The sequence below is a fragment of the Stenella coeruleoalba genome (assembly GCF_951394435.1).
Source record: "Stenella coeruleoalba genome assembly, chromosome: 3".
NCBI classification, from domain to species: domain Eukaryota; kingdom Metazoa; phylum Chordata; class Mammalia; order Artiodactyla; family Delphinidae; genus Stenella; species Stenella coeruleoalba.
This window is the reverse complement of record NC_137148.1, coordinates 134,770,101-134,789,760: the sequence shown is the minus strand read 5'-3', so window position 1 is coordinate 134,789,760 and position 19,660 is coordinate 134,770,101.

Genomic DNA, 19,660 nt, shown 5'->3' with positions numbered 1-19,660 from the left:
ATGGTACCTCTAAGTTTACCTTGTAAAGGCACCTCCATACTCTTATTTATAGTGGCTGTTGCCCAACCCACTCTTAGATCCCAACAGCAGCATAGGAGGGTTGCCTTTTTTCTACAACCTCTCAAGCATTTACTGTTTGTTTGCAGATGCTTCAATGGTGGCTATTCTTACTCATGTGAAGTGATCCCTCATTGTAGTTTTGATTTCCATGACGCTAATAATATAGGAATTAGAACATCTTTTCAAGTGCTTTTCTTTTTAACAGTGTAAAATTTACCTATTGAGATAGGATCGTGAAAGTCTGTTCCTTTGGAATTTATTTTGCTTACCTACCCGTGGACATTTCCTGATTGTGGGTGTCATTTAGAGCCCAGCAGTTCTTCTGAATATTAGCTACCCATAAGCATTGTTTTTAAAGTTGCAGTTGCAGGAAAGGGCAACAAGGCAGTGGAATTTATTCATACTCACCTTGATTGCTAGGTAAAACATTGGTTTAGTGGAATTCCTCTTCCTAGGTTGTAAATTGGAGTGTAAAGTGCCAGGACAAATACACAAAATCTTGTGTCACATTACTTCTTGTTTAATTTAATTTTTATTTCTTATCAGAGTAAATTTGATTACAATGTTGTGTTTGTTCTAGGTGTAAAGAAGCTGGTTCATTCATATGTCTACACATATCTAATCAGGTTTAGATTCTTTCGCATGTTGGTCATTAGAGAGAGTTGAGTAGACCTCCCTTGGCATCCAGTAGGTCCTTCTTGATTATATATTTTATATGAATTATTAAATGCATGTTAACCCCAACATCCTAATTTTTCCATTCCTTTCACCTTTTTCAAAGTCTGTATGGGTCTTTCGCAGTGGAAATATATTCATGGGTATCAATTTTTAGATAACCCTAGTAAATGATGTCATCGGATATTTGTCTTTCTTTTTGTGACTTACTTTACGTAGTATGTTTACCCCTAGGTTCATCAGTGGTGACGGAAAAGGCATTGTTTCATCATTTCCATGGCTAATATTCGATTGTGTACATGTACCACTTCTTTGCCCATTCATTTGTTTTTGAACATTTTGCTTGCATCCATGTCTGGCTACTGTAAGTATCGCTGAAGAGCATTTTTGGGTACCTGGGCATTTCTGAATTCTGGTGTTCTCGGGTTACAGGCCCATTAGTGTTTTGGCAGGATCACATAGTAGCTCAATTTTTACCTTTTAAAGGCGCCTTCATTCTGTTCTGATTAGTGGCTCTTACCAGTTTACATCCCAGCAGCAGCATATGAGTGTATCCATTCTCAGAAACCCATTCAGCACTTATTGTTTGCAGACACTTTTCTCTGATGGCCATTCAGACTATTGTGAGCTGATAGCTTTTTGTAGTTTAAATTTGCATGTCCCTAATAATTTTTGATGTTGAACATTTTTTCATGTCCTTAAAAAAAAAAACACTGTGAGGAAATTTACCTCTCGAAATTGTCTTCTCCGGCTTTTCTACTGTTTTGCATATTAATGTCCATTCCTGACCGCAAGATATTTTTTGAGGGCAGGTGTCATTCAAAGGCCTGCAGTCCTTGTGAATATTAAGTGACCAGTAGCACTGGGATTAAAGCTGCTGTTGCGGGAATTGACCACAAGGCGGCAGATTTCTACATTCCCAACTTTGGTTACAAGGACAGGAGGGCCTTCCTTGAAGTTGTGGTCCTAGGTTGCAAATTGTAGTGGAATGTCCCAGGACAAACTCCCAAAAGCTTATGTCTCCTACTTACGTTTGTTTTCTACATTTATTTTATGTTTCTTATTGGAGTAAATGTTTTTTAAACTAGATTCTTCCTCGATCTACAATTTCCCCTTTCTCCTTTGCCTTTAATATTTATTTGTTTATTTTTGGCTGTGTTGCGTCTTCGTTTCTGTGCGAGGGCTTTCTCTAGTTGCGGCAAGCGAGGACCACTCTTCATCGAGGGGCGTGGGCCTCTCACTATTGTGGCCTCTCTTGCTGTGAGGCACAGGCTGCAGACGCGCAAGCTCAGCAGTTGTGGCTCATGGGCATAGTTGCTCCACGGCGTGTGGGATCCTCCCAGACCAGGGCTCGAACCCGTGTCCCCTGCATTGGCAGGCAGATTCTCAACCACTGTGCCACTAGGGAAGCCCCTATTGGAGTAAATCTTATTAGAGTGTTGTGATTCTCTGGATGTACCAGTTAGGATCAATTTTTCATACATATATCTGTTCATCATTGGATTCTGTTGCCATGTAGGTTATTATAGAGTGTTGAGTAGAGCTCCCTTGGTATTTGGTAGGTGTTTGGTGATTATATAATTTATATATATTAATGATTATATAATTTGTATACATTATAAGTTTATATACTTATAACATATATTAGTGTATGTATGTTAACCCCATAATCCTAATTTACTCATCCTCCCACCTTTCATTTTGGTTAACCATTAGTTTGTTTTATACGTCTCTGAGTGTCTTTTCCTCTGGAAATATGTTCATTGGTAGGAATCTTAAGATAACATCTATAAATTATATCATAGGATATATATCATACACTTTTGACTTCACGTAATATGATTATTTCTAGACTCACCTGTAGTCATGACAGCGACACTGTTCATTTTTTTGAAAGCTAATCTTCCATTAGGTACATGTACCACTTCTTCTTTGTCCATTCATCTGTTAACTGACATTTTTGCTGCTTCCATGTCCTGGCTATTTTCAGTATTACTTCAGTACAGGTTTGTCAGCGTGTGTCTTCTCGATTCGGCGCTTAGGTGATAGGCCCAGTGGTGGGCGTGTCGGATCAAACGACATCTCAATTTTTACTTTTAAACGCAGCTCCTTTCTGTTCTCATTGCCGGATCTTACCACTTTACATCTCACAAGCAGCTAGAGGATACACAGTTCTCTAAAACACCTTCAGCGTTTATTGTCTGTAGACTTTTGGCTGATGGTAGTTGACTTGCGTGAGTTGAAACCTTTTTGTAGGCTAGATTTGCATGAGTCTAATAATTCCTGATGTTGAGCTTTTATCCATTTTCTTTTTTTATTTGAAAAATAGTGAGTAAAACTTACCTCTTCATACTATCTCCTTGAAAAAATTGCCAGATTTGAATTTTTTTGGCCATTCCATACCTCAGCACAAGTTTTGACGGCAGGTGTGCTTTACAGCCCAGAGTGAGTCCTTGTGAATGTTAAGTGACGGTTACCTGTGGTTTTAAAGCCGCTCTTGCGGGAAATGGCACAAGGCGACAGCATTCCTACGTTTCCAATTCTGGGTTTTTTGGGCAACAGATCTTTCCTGGAAATCGTGTTAGTAGGCTGCAATTTAGAGTGGAACGTGTCAGGGCAAACGCCCAAGAGCTTATATCGCCATAATTCTTGTTTGTTTTTTTAAATTTAATTTTTTTTAATTATAAGAGCAAATTTGAGAAAATTGTTGTGTGTGTTCTAGCTGAACAGAATCTGCTTCATTATATCTATGTGTAGATCTATTCATCTTTGGATCCTTTCCCATGTAGGGTATTACAGAGTGTTGAGTAGACCTCTCTTGGTATTCCATAGGTATTTTGTGATTATATATTTCATATATATTAGTACATGTCTGTTAACCCCCATATCCTAATTCATACATTCCTTACACCTTTCCATTTGGTTAAACATAATTTGGTTTTCTGAATCTATGAGTGTCCTTCTCTTGGAAAGTATTTCGTGGGTATCAACTTTTATGTAACACCTATAAGTGATGTAATAGGATATCTGTCTTTCGGTTTCTTTCTTACTTCAAGTTGGGTGATTATCTCTAGATCCTTCTATGGTGGTGCCAATGGCACTGTTCCATGCTTTTCCATGGCTAATATTCCATTGTGTACACGGACCACTTCTTCTTGGTGCATTTTTCTGTTGATGGACATTTTGGTTTCTTCCAGCTCTTGGCTATGGTACATGTTGCTGCAGTGAAGGATTGCCAGCCTGTGTCTTTTTGATTCAGGTCTACTCAGCTGATAGGCCCATTAGTGGGCCTACCAGATCACATAGTAGCTTTAATCACAAGTTTTACCTTTAAACACACCTCCATTTTGCTCTCTGTACTGGCTGTTACCAGGTTACATCCCATCAGCAGCTAGAGAGTACACAGTTCTCTAAAACCCCTTCAGCATTTATACTATGTAGACTTTTTTGCTCATGATCCTTCTGACGGCTGTGAGGTGAACGTGTTTCTAGACTGGATTTGCATGGCTTTATTAATTCCTGACGTTGAGCGTTTTTCCATGCCTTTTTCTATAACAAAAAAAGAGACAGAATATAAAATGTGCATAAAATATGCCTCTTGAAATTGTCGTTTTCAAATATGGATGTCTTTTGAGATTTTTGCTCGATTTACGACCGAAGGATTGTTTTGAGGGCAGGTGTCATTTACAGGCCTGCAATTATTTTGACTATCAAGTAACCGTTACAGCTGCAGTTAGAGCTGCTGTTGTGTGAAACGGCCACAAGGCGGCAGCAGTTCTCATTAACCAAATCTGGTTACTAGGGAAACAGAGCCTCAATGGAAGTCCTGTTCTAGGTTGCAAATTAGAATGGAATGGGCCAGGAAAAAGCCCCTTAAGTTTATATCTCACTAAATATTGTTCTTTTTTTAAATTTAATTTTCATTGTTTATCACAGCAAGTGTGATTACAATGTTTTGCTTGTTTTAGGTGTGCAAGATGTGGTTGTTTTCCACATATACATATCTCTTTTCTTCTTTGGATCCTTTTCCCATTTTAGGTTATGACACAATGTTGAGTAGTCTTCTCTTGGTATTCCGTAGGTCTTTGGTGATTATATACTTCACCTGTGTTTGTATATCTCTGTTAACTCTGACATCCTAATGTATCCAATCCTCACACCTTTCCATTGGTGAACCATAAGTTTGTTTAATGAATCTGTGATTGCCTTTCTCAGTGGAAATATCTTCACTGGTATCGGTTTTTAGGTAACACCTATAAGTGATATCATAGGATATGTGTCTTTCGCTTTCTGACTTACTACAAGTTGCGTGATTACTTCTAGACTCATCTATGGTGATGCAAATGGCATTGTGTCATTTTTGTCCTTGGCTAATATTCCATCTGTACGTGGACCAGTTTTTCCTTGTCCACTCACCTGTTGATGGACTTTTTGGTTGCTTCCATGTCTTGGTTATTGTAACACTGCTGAAATGCACATTTGCCTGCCTGTGTCTTTCAATTATGTCTTCTTCGGTTATAGGCCCAGGAGAGGGCCTGTTGGATCATATGGTAGCATAATGTTTACCTTGTAAAGGCGTCTCCATTCTGTTCTCATCAGTGGCTCTTACCAGGTTATGTTCCACTTAAATTTGAGGGTATGCCCTTGTCCACAACTCTTTCAGCATTTATTGTTTGTAGCTTTTCTGCTGATGTTTATTCTGACAGGTGTGAGCTGACACCTCTTTGAGGTTGGATTTGCATGCATCTCATAATCCCTTGAGATTGAACTTCCAGGCATGTCCTCTTTTTTTTCAAGCTGTGAGTAGCGCCTACCTCTTCAAATGGTTTTCTTGAAGTATGTGTCACATTTTGAAATATTTTGGCCATTACCTCCCTGAAGACATTTTGAGGGCAGGTTTCATTTACAGCCCTCCAGTACTTGTGCATATGAAGTGACCATTAGCACAGGTTTTAAAGCTGCTGTTGCAGGTATTGGCCATTGGGCGGCAGCATTTCTCCTTTCCCCATTCTGGGAATTACGGAAAGTCTTTCCTGCCAGTGGTGTTCCTCGGTTATATATTAGAGAGGAATGTGCCCGGAGAAAGCCCCAAAAGCTGATGTCTCCTTACTTACGTTTGGTTTCTAAATTGAAATTATATATATTTTTTATTGGAGTAATATTCCATTGTGTACATGGACCTTCCTCTGTTTTTTGTGCCTTCCTCTGTTGTGCCTTCCTCTGTTGACAGACATTTTTGTTGCTTCCAAGTGTTGGCTGCGGTAAATATTGCTGGCGTGCCGGATTGCCACCCTGTGTCTTTTTGATTCTCATCCTCTCAGGTGATAGGCCCAGGAGTGGGTATGCTTGATTGAATGGTAGCTCAATATTTACCTTATCAAGGCACCTCCTTTGTGTTTTCATTACTGGTTCTTACCATGTCCCACTTAGAAACGAGGGTGTGCATTTCTCCACAACCCCTTCAGCATTTATTGTTTGCAGAACTTTTGCTGATGACTATTTTGACTGGGGTGAGCTGATAGGTTTTTGTAAGTTGGATTTGCATGTCTTTAATAATTCCTAATGTTCAGCTTTTTTCCACACCTTTTTTTATTCTGTTAAACAAAAGCAGAAAAAAAACTGTGAGTACAATAAACCTCTTGAAATTGTCTTCTTGGAAGGTTGCCCTCTTGATTTTTTTGGTCGATTTTTGACGCCAGGATATTTTTTGAGGGTAGGTGTCATTTACAGGACTGCAATGAGTGTGACTATTTAGTGACCCTTAGCACTGGTTTTAAAGCTGCTGTTGTGGGAAACGGCCACAAGTCTGCAGCATTTCTCCATCCCCAAATCCGGTTACTAGGGCAGCAGATCCTTTCTGGAAGTCATGTTACCAGGTTGTAAGTTAGAATGCAATGTGCCAGGAAAAAACCCCATAAGTTTATGTCACATTACTTCTTGTTCGTTGTTTGAAATTTTTTAATCAGGGTAATGATTAGAATATTGTTTGTCCTAGGTGACACAATCTGGTTCATTTGTACATTATATTTATATATATGTATATGTATATGTGTATATATATAGATATAGAGATATAGAGATATAGATGTGCAGATCCTCCTCCCATGTAAATTATTGAAGAGTGTCCCGTAGACCTCTGTTTCTATACGGCCGGTCTTTTTGACATATGTATTTAATACGCATTTGTACACGTACGGTAAACCTGGTCGTAATTTATCCATTCCCTCCACCTTTCCTTTTAGATAAGCATGATTTGTTTTCTAAGTCTGTGAGTGTCTTTCTCTGTGGAAATATGTTCATTGGGGTCAGTTGTTAGATAACGCCTATAAGTGATATCATAGGATATGTATTTTGCTTTCCGACTTACCTCACGTTCTGTGATTATCTCTAGGCTCATCTATGGTGTCTCAAAGAGCAGTGTTTCATTGTTTTCCAAGGTTAATATTCCATTGTGTACATGGACCACTTCTTCTTTATCAATTCATCTGTTGATGGACATTTTGGTTGCTTCCGTATCTTGGCTATTGTGAAAGTGGCTGCAGTGCAGCTGTTGCAGCCTCTGTCTTCTCGATTCTGGTCTTCTCAGGTGAGAGGCCCAACATTGGCCCTGCTGGATGGAATGGTGGCTCGGTTTTACATTTCTTTTGTGTGTGTGTGTGTGTGTGGTACGATGGCCCCTCACTGTTGCGGCCTTTCCCGTTGCGGAGCACAGGCTCCGGACGCGCATGCTCAGCGGCTATGCCTCACGGGCCTAGCCACTCTGGGGCATGTGTGTTCTTCCCGGACTGGGGCACGAACCCGTGTCCGCTGCATCGGAAGGTGGACTCTCAACCACTGCACCACCAGGGAAGCCCCAGTTTTTACTTTTAAACGAGGTCCTTTCTGTTCTCATTATTGGCTGTAACCACTTTACATCTCACCAGCAGCTAGAGAGTACACAGTTCTCTAAAACCCTTTCAGCATGTATTGTTTGTAGACCTTTTGCTGATGGTAGTTGACGTGTGTGAGTTGAAACCTTTTTGTAGATTAGACTTGCATGAGTCTAATAATTCCTGATGTTGAGCTTTTATCCATTTTCCTTTCTTTTGAAGAAGAGTGTGCAAACTTATCTCTTCATACTATCTCCTTTAAACATTTGCATGTCTTGAATATTTTTGGTCATTCCCTAGCTCAGGACATTTTTTGAGGGCAGGTGTCCTTTACAGCCCTGAGTCTGTGAATGTTAAGTGACCATTAGCAGTGGGTTTAATGCCGCTCTTGCCGCAAACGGCCACAAGGTGGCAGCATTTCTACATTTCCAACTCTGGGGTTTTGAGCAACAGAGCCTTCCTGGAAATCCTGTTAGTAGGCTGCAAATTAGGGTGGAATGTGCCAGGGCAAACCCCCAAGAGCTTATATCTCCTTACTCCCTGTTCGTTTTTTAAATTTAATTTTTATTTAGTATCAGAGTAAATTTGATAAAAATGTTGTGTGTGTTCTAGCTGAACAGAATCTGCTTCATTATATCTATGTGTACATCTATTCATCTTTGGATCCTTTCCCATGTAGGTTATTACAGAATGTTGAGTAGACCTCTCTTGGTATTCCGTAGGTATTTGGTGATTATATATTTCATATGTATTAGTACATGTCTGTTCATCCCCATATCCTAATTCATACCTTCCTTACACGTTTCCATTTGGTTAAACATAATTTGGTTTTCTGAATCTATGAGTGTCCTTCTCTTGGAAAGTATTTCATGGGTATCAACTTTTAGGTAACACCTATAATTGATGTCATAGGATATCTGTCTTTTGGTTTCTTTCTTACTTCAAGTTGGGTGACTATCTCTAGATCCTTCTGTGGTGGTGCCAATGGCACTGTTCCATGCTTTTCCATGGCTAATATTCCATTGTGTACACGGACCACTTCTTCTTGGTGCATTTTTCTGTTGATGGACATTTTGGTTTCTTCCAAGTCTTGGCTATGGTACATGTTGCTGCAGTGCAGGATTGCCAGCCTGTGTCTCTTTGATTCTGGTCTACTCAGGTGATAGGCCCATCAGTTATCCTACCAGATCACATGGTAGCTCAATTTTTACCTTTAAACACACCTCCATTCTGTTTTCAGTACTGTCTGTTACCAGGTTACATCCCACCAGCAGCTAGAGGGTACACAGTTCTCTGAAGCCCCTTCAGCATTTATAAGTTGTAGACTTTTTTGCTGGTGATCATTCTGATGGCTGTGAGGTGAACGTTTTTGTAGACTGGATTTGCATGGCTTTATTAATTCCTGATGTTGAGCATTTTTCCTTGCCCCCTTTTTTAACAAAAAAAAAAGAGAGAAAAAGAAAGAATATGCCTCTTTAAATTGTCATTTTGAAATATGCACGTCTTTTGAGATTCTTGCTCGATTTAGTGACCACGGATTTGTTTAGAGGGCAGGTGTCATTTACAGGCCTGGAATTATTTTGAATATCAAGTAACCATTATCGCTGGGTTTAGAGCTGCTGCTGTGTGAAACGGCCACAAAGAGGCACAGTTCTCCTTTAAGAAATCTGGTTATTAGGGCAACAGAGCCTATATGAAAGTCGTGCTCTAGGTTGTAAATTAGAATGGAATGTGCCAGGAAAAAGCCCCTTAACTTTATATCCCACTACTTCTTCGGTTTTTAAATTTAATTTTCATTTTTTATCACAGCAAGTGTGATTACAATGTTTTGCTTGTTCTAGGTGTGCAAGATGTGGTTGTTTTACACATATACATATATCTATTGTTCTTTGGATCCTTTTCCCATGTAGGTTATGACACAATGTTGAGTAGTCTTCTCTTGGTATTCTGTAGGTCTTTGGTGATTATATACTTCACCTGTGTTTGTATATCTCTGTTAACCCCGATATCTTAATGTATCCAATCCTCACACCTTTCCATTGGTGAATCATAAGTTTGTTTAATAAATCTGTGATTGCCTTTCTCTGTGGAAATATCTTCACTGGTGTCACTTTTTAGGTAACACCTATAAGTGATATCATAGTATATGTGTCTTTCACTTTCTGACTTATGACAAGTTGTGTGATTACTTCTAGACTCATCTACGGTGTTGCAAATGGCATTGTGTCATTTTTTTCCTTGGCTAATATTCGGTCTGTACATGTAGCAGTTCTTTGTCCACTCATCTGTTGATGGAATTTTTGGTTGCTTCCATGTCTTGACTATTGTAATACTGCTGCAATGCACATTTGCCTGCCTGTGTCTTTCCAATTCTGTCATCTTTGGTTTTAGACCAAGTAGTGGGCCTGCTGGATCATATGGTAGCCAATTGTTTACCTTGTAAAGGCACCTCCATTCTGTTCCATTCATGGCTCTTACCAGGTTACGTCCCATTTAAAGTTGAGGGTATGCACTTCTCCATAACCCCTTCAGCATTTATTGTTTGTAGTTTTTCTCCTAATTTTTATTCTGACTGCTGTGAGCTGATACCTCTTTGTGGTTGGATTTGCATGTGTCTCATAATGCCTTGAAATTTAGCTTTCAGGCATGTCCTTTTTTTTCTTCAAACTGTGAGTACAGCTTACCTCTTCAAATGGTTTTCTTGAAATATGTGCCACATTTTGAAATATCTTGGCCATTACCTCCCTGAAGACATTTTGAGGGCAGGTTTCATTTACAGCCCTTGAGTACTTGTGCATATGAAGTGCCGATTAGCACAGGTTGTAAAGCTGCTGTTGCAGGCAACGGCCATTGGGCGGCAGCATTTCTGCTTTCCCCATTCTGGTAAGCAGGGAAACAGACCTTCCTGCCAGTGGTGTTCCTCTTTTATACACTAGAGGTGAATGTGCCTGGATAAACCCCCAAAGGCTGATGTTGTCCTACACTAAACTGTAACCAAAACCGTACCCATTCCCTAAACCTAACCCTAAACCTTACACTAAGCTGTACCATAATAATAACCCATACACTAACACTAACACGTACCCTAACCCAACCCTAAACCTTATACTTACCCAAGTCCTAATTGTAACACGTACACTAACAGTAACACTAACCCTAACAGGTACCCTAAACCGTTGTCGTACCCTAAACAGTGACCTAATCCGTACCCTTTCCCTAACGCTAAACCTAACCCTAAACCGTCCCCTAACCCACAACCTAATCCTAACCCATATACTAACACTAACCCACACCCTAACATGGATTCTAACCAAACCCGTTGTCGTACACTAACTGGTACCATAAACTGTATCCATTCCCTAACGCTAATCCTAACCATAACCCTAACCCTAAATCATACCCTAACCCGTACCCTAATCCTAACCCGTACCTTGGCGGGGGAACCGTATATCACACTGTCACTATAGAAAAACCTGCAGACACTGCAGTGACGGCAGCCAATAAGACTGGCTGGACTCCTCGCTACTTCAAAATTTCTTGTGACTCTGGGACTAATGGAATACAGAAGAAGACATCATCTAAGTCTAATACAGAATACCATGTCCTGGTGGATGGTAGAATGACCATCAGTGTGTAGGAATTAGGAACTACTGGATGTATATTCTCAGTTGCTTCACTGACCTGACGTCCTTTACCAAGTACCCAGTAGCCCACAGGGCTCTCGTGGTCAGGCCCCTCCCAGGATATGGAGCTCACCTGGGCAGGTACCCAGCAGCTCATGGGGCTCTCGTGGTCAGGCCCCTCCCAGGATTTGGAGCTCACCTGTGCAGATACCCAGCAGCCCACGGGGCTCTCGTGGTCAGGCCCCTCCCAGGATATGGAGCTCTCCTGTGCAGGTACCCAGCAAGACTGGGCACACAGGAACCGTGCACATAGCCCCCATTGCAGAGCACCCCCAGCTCACCTGTTGCTCAGGGCTGACACAGAGCACCTCAGAGCACGACTTGAACGAACAAACAACAGCTCCAACAGGTCTGTGACACTGGGCGTCACTCTGTGCGGCCTCCCTCCACCTGGTCTTCCAGAGACTTCCACTGCAGCCGGGGCACCAGGCCTCTGTCTCCACCCACCACCCCTCCTCTCCCTGACTCCTGGGTTCCTCTCATTAGGAGAGGGCCTTCTTGAAGTTGTCTCCCACTCATGGGCCTGATAAAATGATGATTAGAAAACAAGCCAGAGCTGCAGCCCCTTGTCTATCCTGACTCTCAGGAGCCCACACCTGTTCCTTGGACCTGGTCGGTTCATCAAGGTCCATTTTCTGCTGCTGTGAGCCCCAGAGGGGTGAGGATTGGCTGACCTGGGCAGCCTGACACTGCCGGCCAGCCCTCTACAGGTGTGCCTGGTTTGAGGTCAATATAAACACCGCTCCAGGCAACAAGAGCCCCTTCAGTTGTGTCTGACGCCATACTCTCTGCCCCGTCAGCAGTGTCGGCGCTGGGCTGGTGGGAGGGAGTGAGGGGCCACGGTTTTTTGGGTGGCCCGGTGTGAGTGGGGCTCTGCTGGGCTTTCTGCAGGAGTTGCCAAGCTGCCAACTGCTAAAGAAGAGGATGTGTCACCCATATCTGCTGCTGGAATTTCTCCCCAGGCAGAGGTGAGTAAGGAAAAAAGCAGTGGGGGCCGGGACAGGAGGGGTATCTCGGGCAGGGAAATGGAAAGCTTCCAGAAGTGCACCCGGGGCCAGGACCATCCTGGTTGGCCTGTAGGCACCAAGTCGGCCTGGGTGCTGTCGCTGGTGTGGCTCCATGACCCTTCCTCTAGGCTTTCAAGTCCTTGCACAGATTCAGGTGTTTTACCTGGGAAGTGTGGGAACAGTTCAGCAGCAGCTGGCCTGGAGCTCAGCTCACGTTTACTCAGAGATGCCTCAGCAAGGTCCCCCAGCTTTGCAATGAGGACGCTCCTTGCGGGGGGGGGGGGGGTTGCTCCTGGCTGCATGGGAGACGATTACCCACCTCTGACCAACTTCAGGATTCTTTACCTTTGGAGCAAGTGCCCTGATAGGGTTTTCCTGTTTATAACTGGTGGGTTCTGCTTTTTTTTTTTCTTTTTTGGTTCAATGTAGGTTTTATTCCTCTTTTTTGTATTTATAGATAGAAGCATGGAAATCATTCATTCATATAAATACATGTATGGGAATGGAAGAACTTTTTTTTTCTGTTTTACTTTTTGTATGTTTATGTATTATTTTAATTTTTAATTTTATTATTATACAGCAGGTTCTTTCTGGTTATCGATTTCATACATATGGGTGTATATAAGTCAATCCCAAACCCCCAATTCATCCCAGCACTACCCCACCCCCCCACGGCTTTCCCCCCTTGGTGTCCATACGTTTGTTCTCTACATCTGTGTCTCTATTTCTGCCCTGCAAACCAGTTCATCTGTTCCATTTTTCTTGGTTCCACATATATGCATTAATATACAATATTTCTTTTCCTCTTTCTGTCTTACTTCACTCTGTATGACAGTCTCTAGGTCCATCAACGTCTGTACAAATGACCGAATTTCATTCCTTTTTATGGCTGAGTAACATTCCATTTTATATATGTACCACATCTTTATCCATTCGTCTGTCTGTGTGCATTTAGGTTGCTCCCATTACCTGGCTATTGTAAATAGTGCTGCAGTGAACATTGTGGTGAATGTGTCTTTTTGATTTATGTTTTTCTCTGGGTATATGCCCAGTAGTGGGATTGCTGGATCATATGGTAATTCTATTTTTAGTTTTTTAAGGAACATCCATATTGTTCTCCATAGTGACTGTATCAATTTACATTCCCACCAATAGTGGAAGAGAGTTCCTTTTCTCCACACCCTCCCCAGCATTTGTTGTTTGTAGATTTTCTGATGATGTCTATTCTAAGAGGTGCGAGGTGATACCTCATTGTAGTTTTGATTTGCATTTCTCTAATAATTAGTGATGTTGAGAAACTTTTCATGTGCTTCTTGGCCATCTCTCTCTCTTCTTGGAATAAATGTCTATTTAGATCTTCTGCCATTTTTGTATTGGGTTGTTTGGTTTTGTTAATATTGAGCTGCATGGGCTGTTTATATATTATTGGAGATTAATCCTTTGTCTGTTGATTCATTTGCAAATATATTCTCCCATTCTGAGGGTTGTCTTTTCGTCTTGGTTTTACTTTCCTTTGCTTTGCAAAAGCTTTTATGTTTCATTAGTTCCCATTTGTTTATTTTTCTTTTTTATTGCATTACTCTAGGAGGTGGATCAAGAAAGATCTTGTTGTGATTTATGTCAGAGTATTCTTCCTATTTTTTCCTCTAAGAGTTTTATACTGTCCGGTCTTACATTAAGGTCTCTAATCCATTTTGAATTTATTTTTCTGTATGGTGTTAGGGAGTATTCTAATTTCATTCTTTTACATGTAGCTGCCCATTTTTCCCAGAACCACTGATTGAAGAGACTGTCTTTTCTCCATTGTATAGTCTTGCCTCCTGTGTCATAGATTATTGACCATTGGTATGTAGGTTTATCTCTGGGCTTTCTTTTTTTTTTTCATTTTACAACTTTATTGGAGTATAATTGCTTTACAATGATGTGTTAGTTTCTGCTGTATAACAAAGTGAATCAGCTATACACATACCACCATATCCCCTCCCTCTTGCATCTCTCTCTCACTGTCTCTATCCCACCACTTTAGGTGTTCACAAAGCACTGAGCTGATCTCCCTGTGCTATGTGGCTTCTTCCCAGTAGCTATCGATGTTACATTTGGTAATGTATATTTGTCCATGCCACTCTCTCACTTTGTCCCAGCTTACCCTTCCCCCTCCCCGTGTGCTCAAGTCCTTTCTGTACGTCTGTGTCCTTAATCCTGTCCCGCCCCTAGGTTCTTCATAAACTTTTTTTTTCTTTAGACTCCATATATCTGTGTTAGCACACGCTATTTGTTTTTCTCTTTCTGACTTACTTTACTGTGTAGGACAGTCTCTACGTCCATCCATCTCACTACAAATAACTCAGTTTTGTTTCTTTTTATGGCTGAGTAATATGCCATTGTATATATGTGCCAGATCTTCTTTATCGATTCATCAGTCGATGGACACTTAGGTTGCTTCCGTGTCCTGGCTATTGTAAATAGAGCTGCAACGAACATTGCTGAACATAACTCTTTTTGAATTATGGTTCTCTCAGTGTAAATGCCCAGGAGTTGGATTGCTGGGTCGTATGGTACTTCTATTTTTAGTTTTTTAAGGAACCTCCATACTGTTCTCCCTAGTGGCTATATCAAGTTACATTCCCACCAACACTGAAAGAGTGTTCCCTTTTCTCCAATAAATGCCTCTCCAGCATTTATTTTTTGTAGATTTTTTGATGATTGCCATTCTGACTGCTGTGAGTGATACCTCACTGTAGTTTTGATTTACATTTCTGTAATGATTAGTGATGTTCAGCATCCTTTCATGTGTTTGTTGGCAACCTGTATAGCGTCTTTGGAGAAATGTCTATTTAGGTCTTCTGCCCATTCCTGGATTGGGTTGTTTGCTTTTGTGATATTGAGCTACATGAGCTGCTTGTAAATTTTGGAGATTAATCCTTTGTCATTTGCTTCATTTGAAAATATTTTCTCCCATTCTGAGGGTTGTCTTCTCGTCTTCTTTATGTGTTTCTTTGCTGTGCAAAAGCTTTTAAGTTTCATTAGGTCCCATTTGTTTATTTTTGTTTTTATTTCCATTTCTCTAGGAGGTGGGTCAAATAGGATCTTGCTGTGATTTATGTCATAGAGTGTTCTGCCTATGTTTTCTTCTAAGAGTTTAATAGCGTCTGGTCTTAACATTTAGATCTCCAATCTATTTGGAGTTTATTTTTGCGTATGGTGTTATGGATGTTCTAATTTCATTCTTCTATGTGTAACTGTCCAGTTTTCCCAGCACCACTTACTGAAGAGACTGTCTTTTCTCCATTGTTTATCCTTGCCTCCTTTGTCATAGATGAGTTAGCCATAGGTATGTAGGTTTATCTCTGGGCTTTCTATCCTGTTCCATTGATCTATATTTCTGTTTTGGTGCCAGGACCATATAGTCTTGATTACTGAGCTTTGTGGTATAGTCTGAAGTCAGGAAGTCTGATTCCTCCAGCTCTTTTAATTTCCCTCAAGACTGATTTGGCTATTCGGGGTGTTTTGTGTCTCCATACAAATTTTAAGGTTTTTTTGTTCCAGTTCTGTAGAAAATGCCACTGATAATTTGATAGGGATTGCATTGAATCTGTAGATTGCTTTGGGTAGGATAGTCATTTTCACAATATTGATTCTTCTAATCCAAGCATATGGTTAATACTCCCATCTGTTTATATAATCTTTGATTTCTTTCAGCAGTGTCTTATAGTTTTCTGAGTATAGGACTTTGGCCTCCCTAGGTAGGTTCATTCCTACATATTTTATTCTTTTTGTTGCAGTGGCGTATGGGATTGTTTCCTTAATTTCTCTTTCTCATCTTTCATTGTTAGTGTAGAGGAATGCAAGAGATTTCTGTGCATTAATTTTGCATCCTGCAACTTTACCAAATTCATTGATTAGCTCTAGTAATTTTCTAGTGTCATCTTTAAGAGTCACTATGTGTAGTACCGTATCATTTGCAAACAGTGAAAATTTTACTTCTTTTCCAATTTGTGTTCCTTTTATTTCTTTTTTTCTCTGATTGCGCCGTCTAGGACTTCCAAAACTATGTTGAATAATACTGGTGAGAGTGGACATCCTTGTTTTGTTCCTGATCTTAGAGGAAATTCTTGTAGTTTTTCACCATTGAGAATGATGTTTGTTGTGGGTTTGTCATATATGGCCTTTATTATGTTGAGGTAGATTCCCTCTATGTTCACTTTCTGGAGAATTTTTAATCATAAATGGGTGTTGAATTTTGTCAAAATTTTTTCCTGCTTCTATTGAGATGATATTTTTATTCTACAATTTGTTAATATGGTGTATCACATTGATTGATTTGTGTATATTGAAGAACCCTTGCGTTCCTGGGATAGACCCCACCTGATCATGGTGTGTGATCCTTTTAATGTGTTGTTCAATTCTGTTTGCTAGTATTTTGTTGAGGATTTTTACATCTATATTCATCAGTGATATTGGTCTCTAATTTTCTTTTTCTGTAGTATCATTGTCTGGTTTTGGTATCAGTGTGATGGTGGCGTCATAGAATGAGTTTGGGAGTGTTCCTTTCCCTGCAAATTTCTGCAGAGTTTGAGAAGGTTGGGTGTTAGCTCTTGTCTAAATATTTGATAGAATTCACCTCTGATGCCATCTGGTTCTGGACTTTTGTTTGTTGGAAGATTTTTAATCGCAGTTTCAATTTCATTACTTGTGATTGGTCTATTCATATTTTCTATTTACTCCTCTTTCAGTCTTGGAAGGTTATACCTTTCTAAGAATTTGTCCATTTCTTCCAGGTTGTCCATTTGATTGGCATAGAGTTGCTTGTAGAAGTCTCTTAGGATGCTTTGTATTTCTGTGGTGTCTGTTGCAACTTCTCCTTTTTCACGTCTAATTTTATTGATTTGAGTCCTCTCCCTCTTTTCCTTGAGTCTGGCTAACGATTTATCATTTTTGTTTATCTTCTCAAAGAACCAGCTTTTAGTTTTATTGATCTTTGCTATTGTTTTCTTTGTTTCTATTTCATTTATTTCTGCTCTGATCTTTATGATTTCTTTCCTTCTACTAACGTTGGGTTTCTTTCTTCTTTCTCTAATTCCTTTAGGTGTAAGGTTAGATTGTTTATTTGAGAGTTTTCTGGTTTCTTGAAGTAGGCTTGTATTGCTATAAACTTCTCTCTTAGGACTGCTTTTGCTGCATCCCATAGGTTTTGGATCATCATGTTTTTGTTGTCATTTGTCTCTAGGTTGTTTTTGATTTCCTCTTTTCTTTCTTCAGTGATGTCTCGGTTATTTAGTGACGTATTGTTGAGCCTCCATGTGTTTCTGTTTTTTACATATTTTTTCCCTGTAATTGATTTCTAATCTCATAACCTTGTGGTCAGAACAGATGCTTGATATGATTTCAGTTTTATTAAATTTCCTGAGGCTTTATTTGTGACCCAAGATGTGATCTATCCTGGAGAATGTTCTGCGTGAAGTTGAGAAGAACATGTAATCTGCTGTCTTTGGATGGAATGTCCTATAAATATCAATTAAATCTATTTGGTCTATTGTGTCATTTAAAGTTTGTGTTTCCTTATTAATTTTCTGTCCGGATGATCTCCATTGGTGTAAGTAAAACATTAAAGTCCCCTGCTATTATTGTGTTACTGTCGATTTTCTCTCTTATAGCTGTTAGCAGTTGCCTTATGTATTGAGGTGCTCCTATGTTGGGTACATATATATTTATAATAGTTATGTCTTCTTCTTGGATTGATCCCTTGATCATTATGTAGTGTCCTTCCTTGTCTCTTGTAACACTCTTTATTTTAAAGTCTATTGTATCTGATATGAGTATTGCAACTCCAGCTTTCTTTTGATTTTCATTTGCATGGAATATTCTTTTCCATCCCCTCACTTTCAGTCTGTAGGTTTCCCTAGGTCTGAAGTGGGTCTCTTATAGACTGCATATATATGGATCTTGTTTTTGTATCCATTCAGCAAGACTGTGTCTTTTGTTTGGAGCATTTAATCCACTCACATTTAAGGTAAATATTGATATGTATATTCCTATTAATATTTTCTTAATTGTTATGTGTTTGTTTTTGTAGATTCTTCTCTTCTGTTGTGTTTCCCACTTAGATAGGTTCCTTTAGCATTTGTTGTAGAGCTGGTTTGGTGGTGCTGAGTTCTCTTAGCTTTTGCTTGTCTGTAAAGCTTTTGATTTCTCCATTGAATCTGAATGAGATCTTGCTGGGTAGAGTTCTTTTGGTTGTAGGTTCTTCCCTTTCATCACTTTAAATATATCAGCCCACTCCCTTCTGGTTTGTAGAGTTTCTGCTGAGAAATCGGCTGTTAACCTTATGGGAGTTCCCTTGTATGTTGTCATTTTCCCCTTGTGCTTTCAATAATTTTTCTTTGTCTTTAATTTTTGTCAGTTTGATTATTACGTGTCTCGGCATTTTTCTCCTTGGGTTTATCCTGCCTGGGACTCTTTCTGGACTTGGGTGGCTACTATTTCCTTTCCCATGCTAGGGAAGTTTTCGACTATAATCTCTTCAAATATTTTCTCGGGTCCTTTCTCTCTCTCTCTTCACCTTCTGGGATCCCTATAATGCAAATTTTGTTGCGTTTAATGTTATCCCAGAGGTCTCTTAAGCTGTCTTCATTTCTTTGCATTCTTTTTTCTTTATTCTTTTCTGCAGCAGTGAATTCCACCTTTCTGTCTCCAGGCCAGTTATCCATTCTTCTGCCTCAGTTATTCTACTATTGATTCCTTCTAGTGTATTTTTTTGTTTGTTTTTGCGGTACGCGGGCCTCTCACTTTTGTGGCCTCTCCCATTGTGGGGCACAGGCTCTGGATGTGCAGGCTCAGCGACCATGGCTCACGGGCCCAGCCGCTCCGTGGCATGTGGGATCTTACCAGACCAGGGCACGAACCCATGTCCCCTGCGTCGGCAGGTGGACTCTCAACCACTGCGCCACCAGGGAAGCCCCCTTCTAGTGTATTTTTCATTTCAGTTATTGTATGGTTCATCTCTGTTTGTTTGTTCTTTAATTCTTCTAGGTCTTTGTTAACTATTTCTTGCATCTTCTCGATCTTTGCCTCCATTCTTTTTCCAAGGTCTTGGATCGTCTTCACTATCATTATTATGAATTCTTTTTCTGGAAGGTTGCCTATCTCCACCTCATTTAGTTGTTTTTCTGGGGTTTTATCTTGTTCCTTCATCTGGTACAAATTCCTCTGCCTTTTCATTTTGTCTATCTTTCCGTGAATGTGGTTTTCCATCCACAGGCTGAAGAACTGTAGTTCTTCTTGCTTCTGCTGTCTGCTCTCTGCTGGATGAGTCTATCTTAGAGGCTTGTGCAGCATTCCTGATGTGAGGGACTGGTGGTGGGTAGAG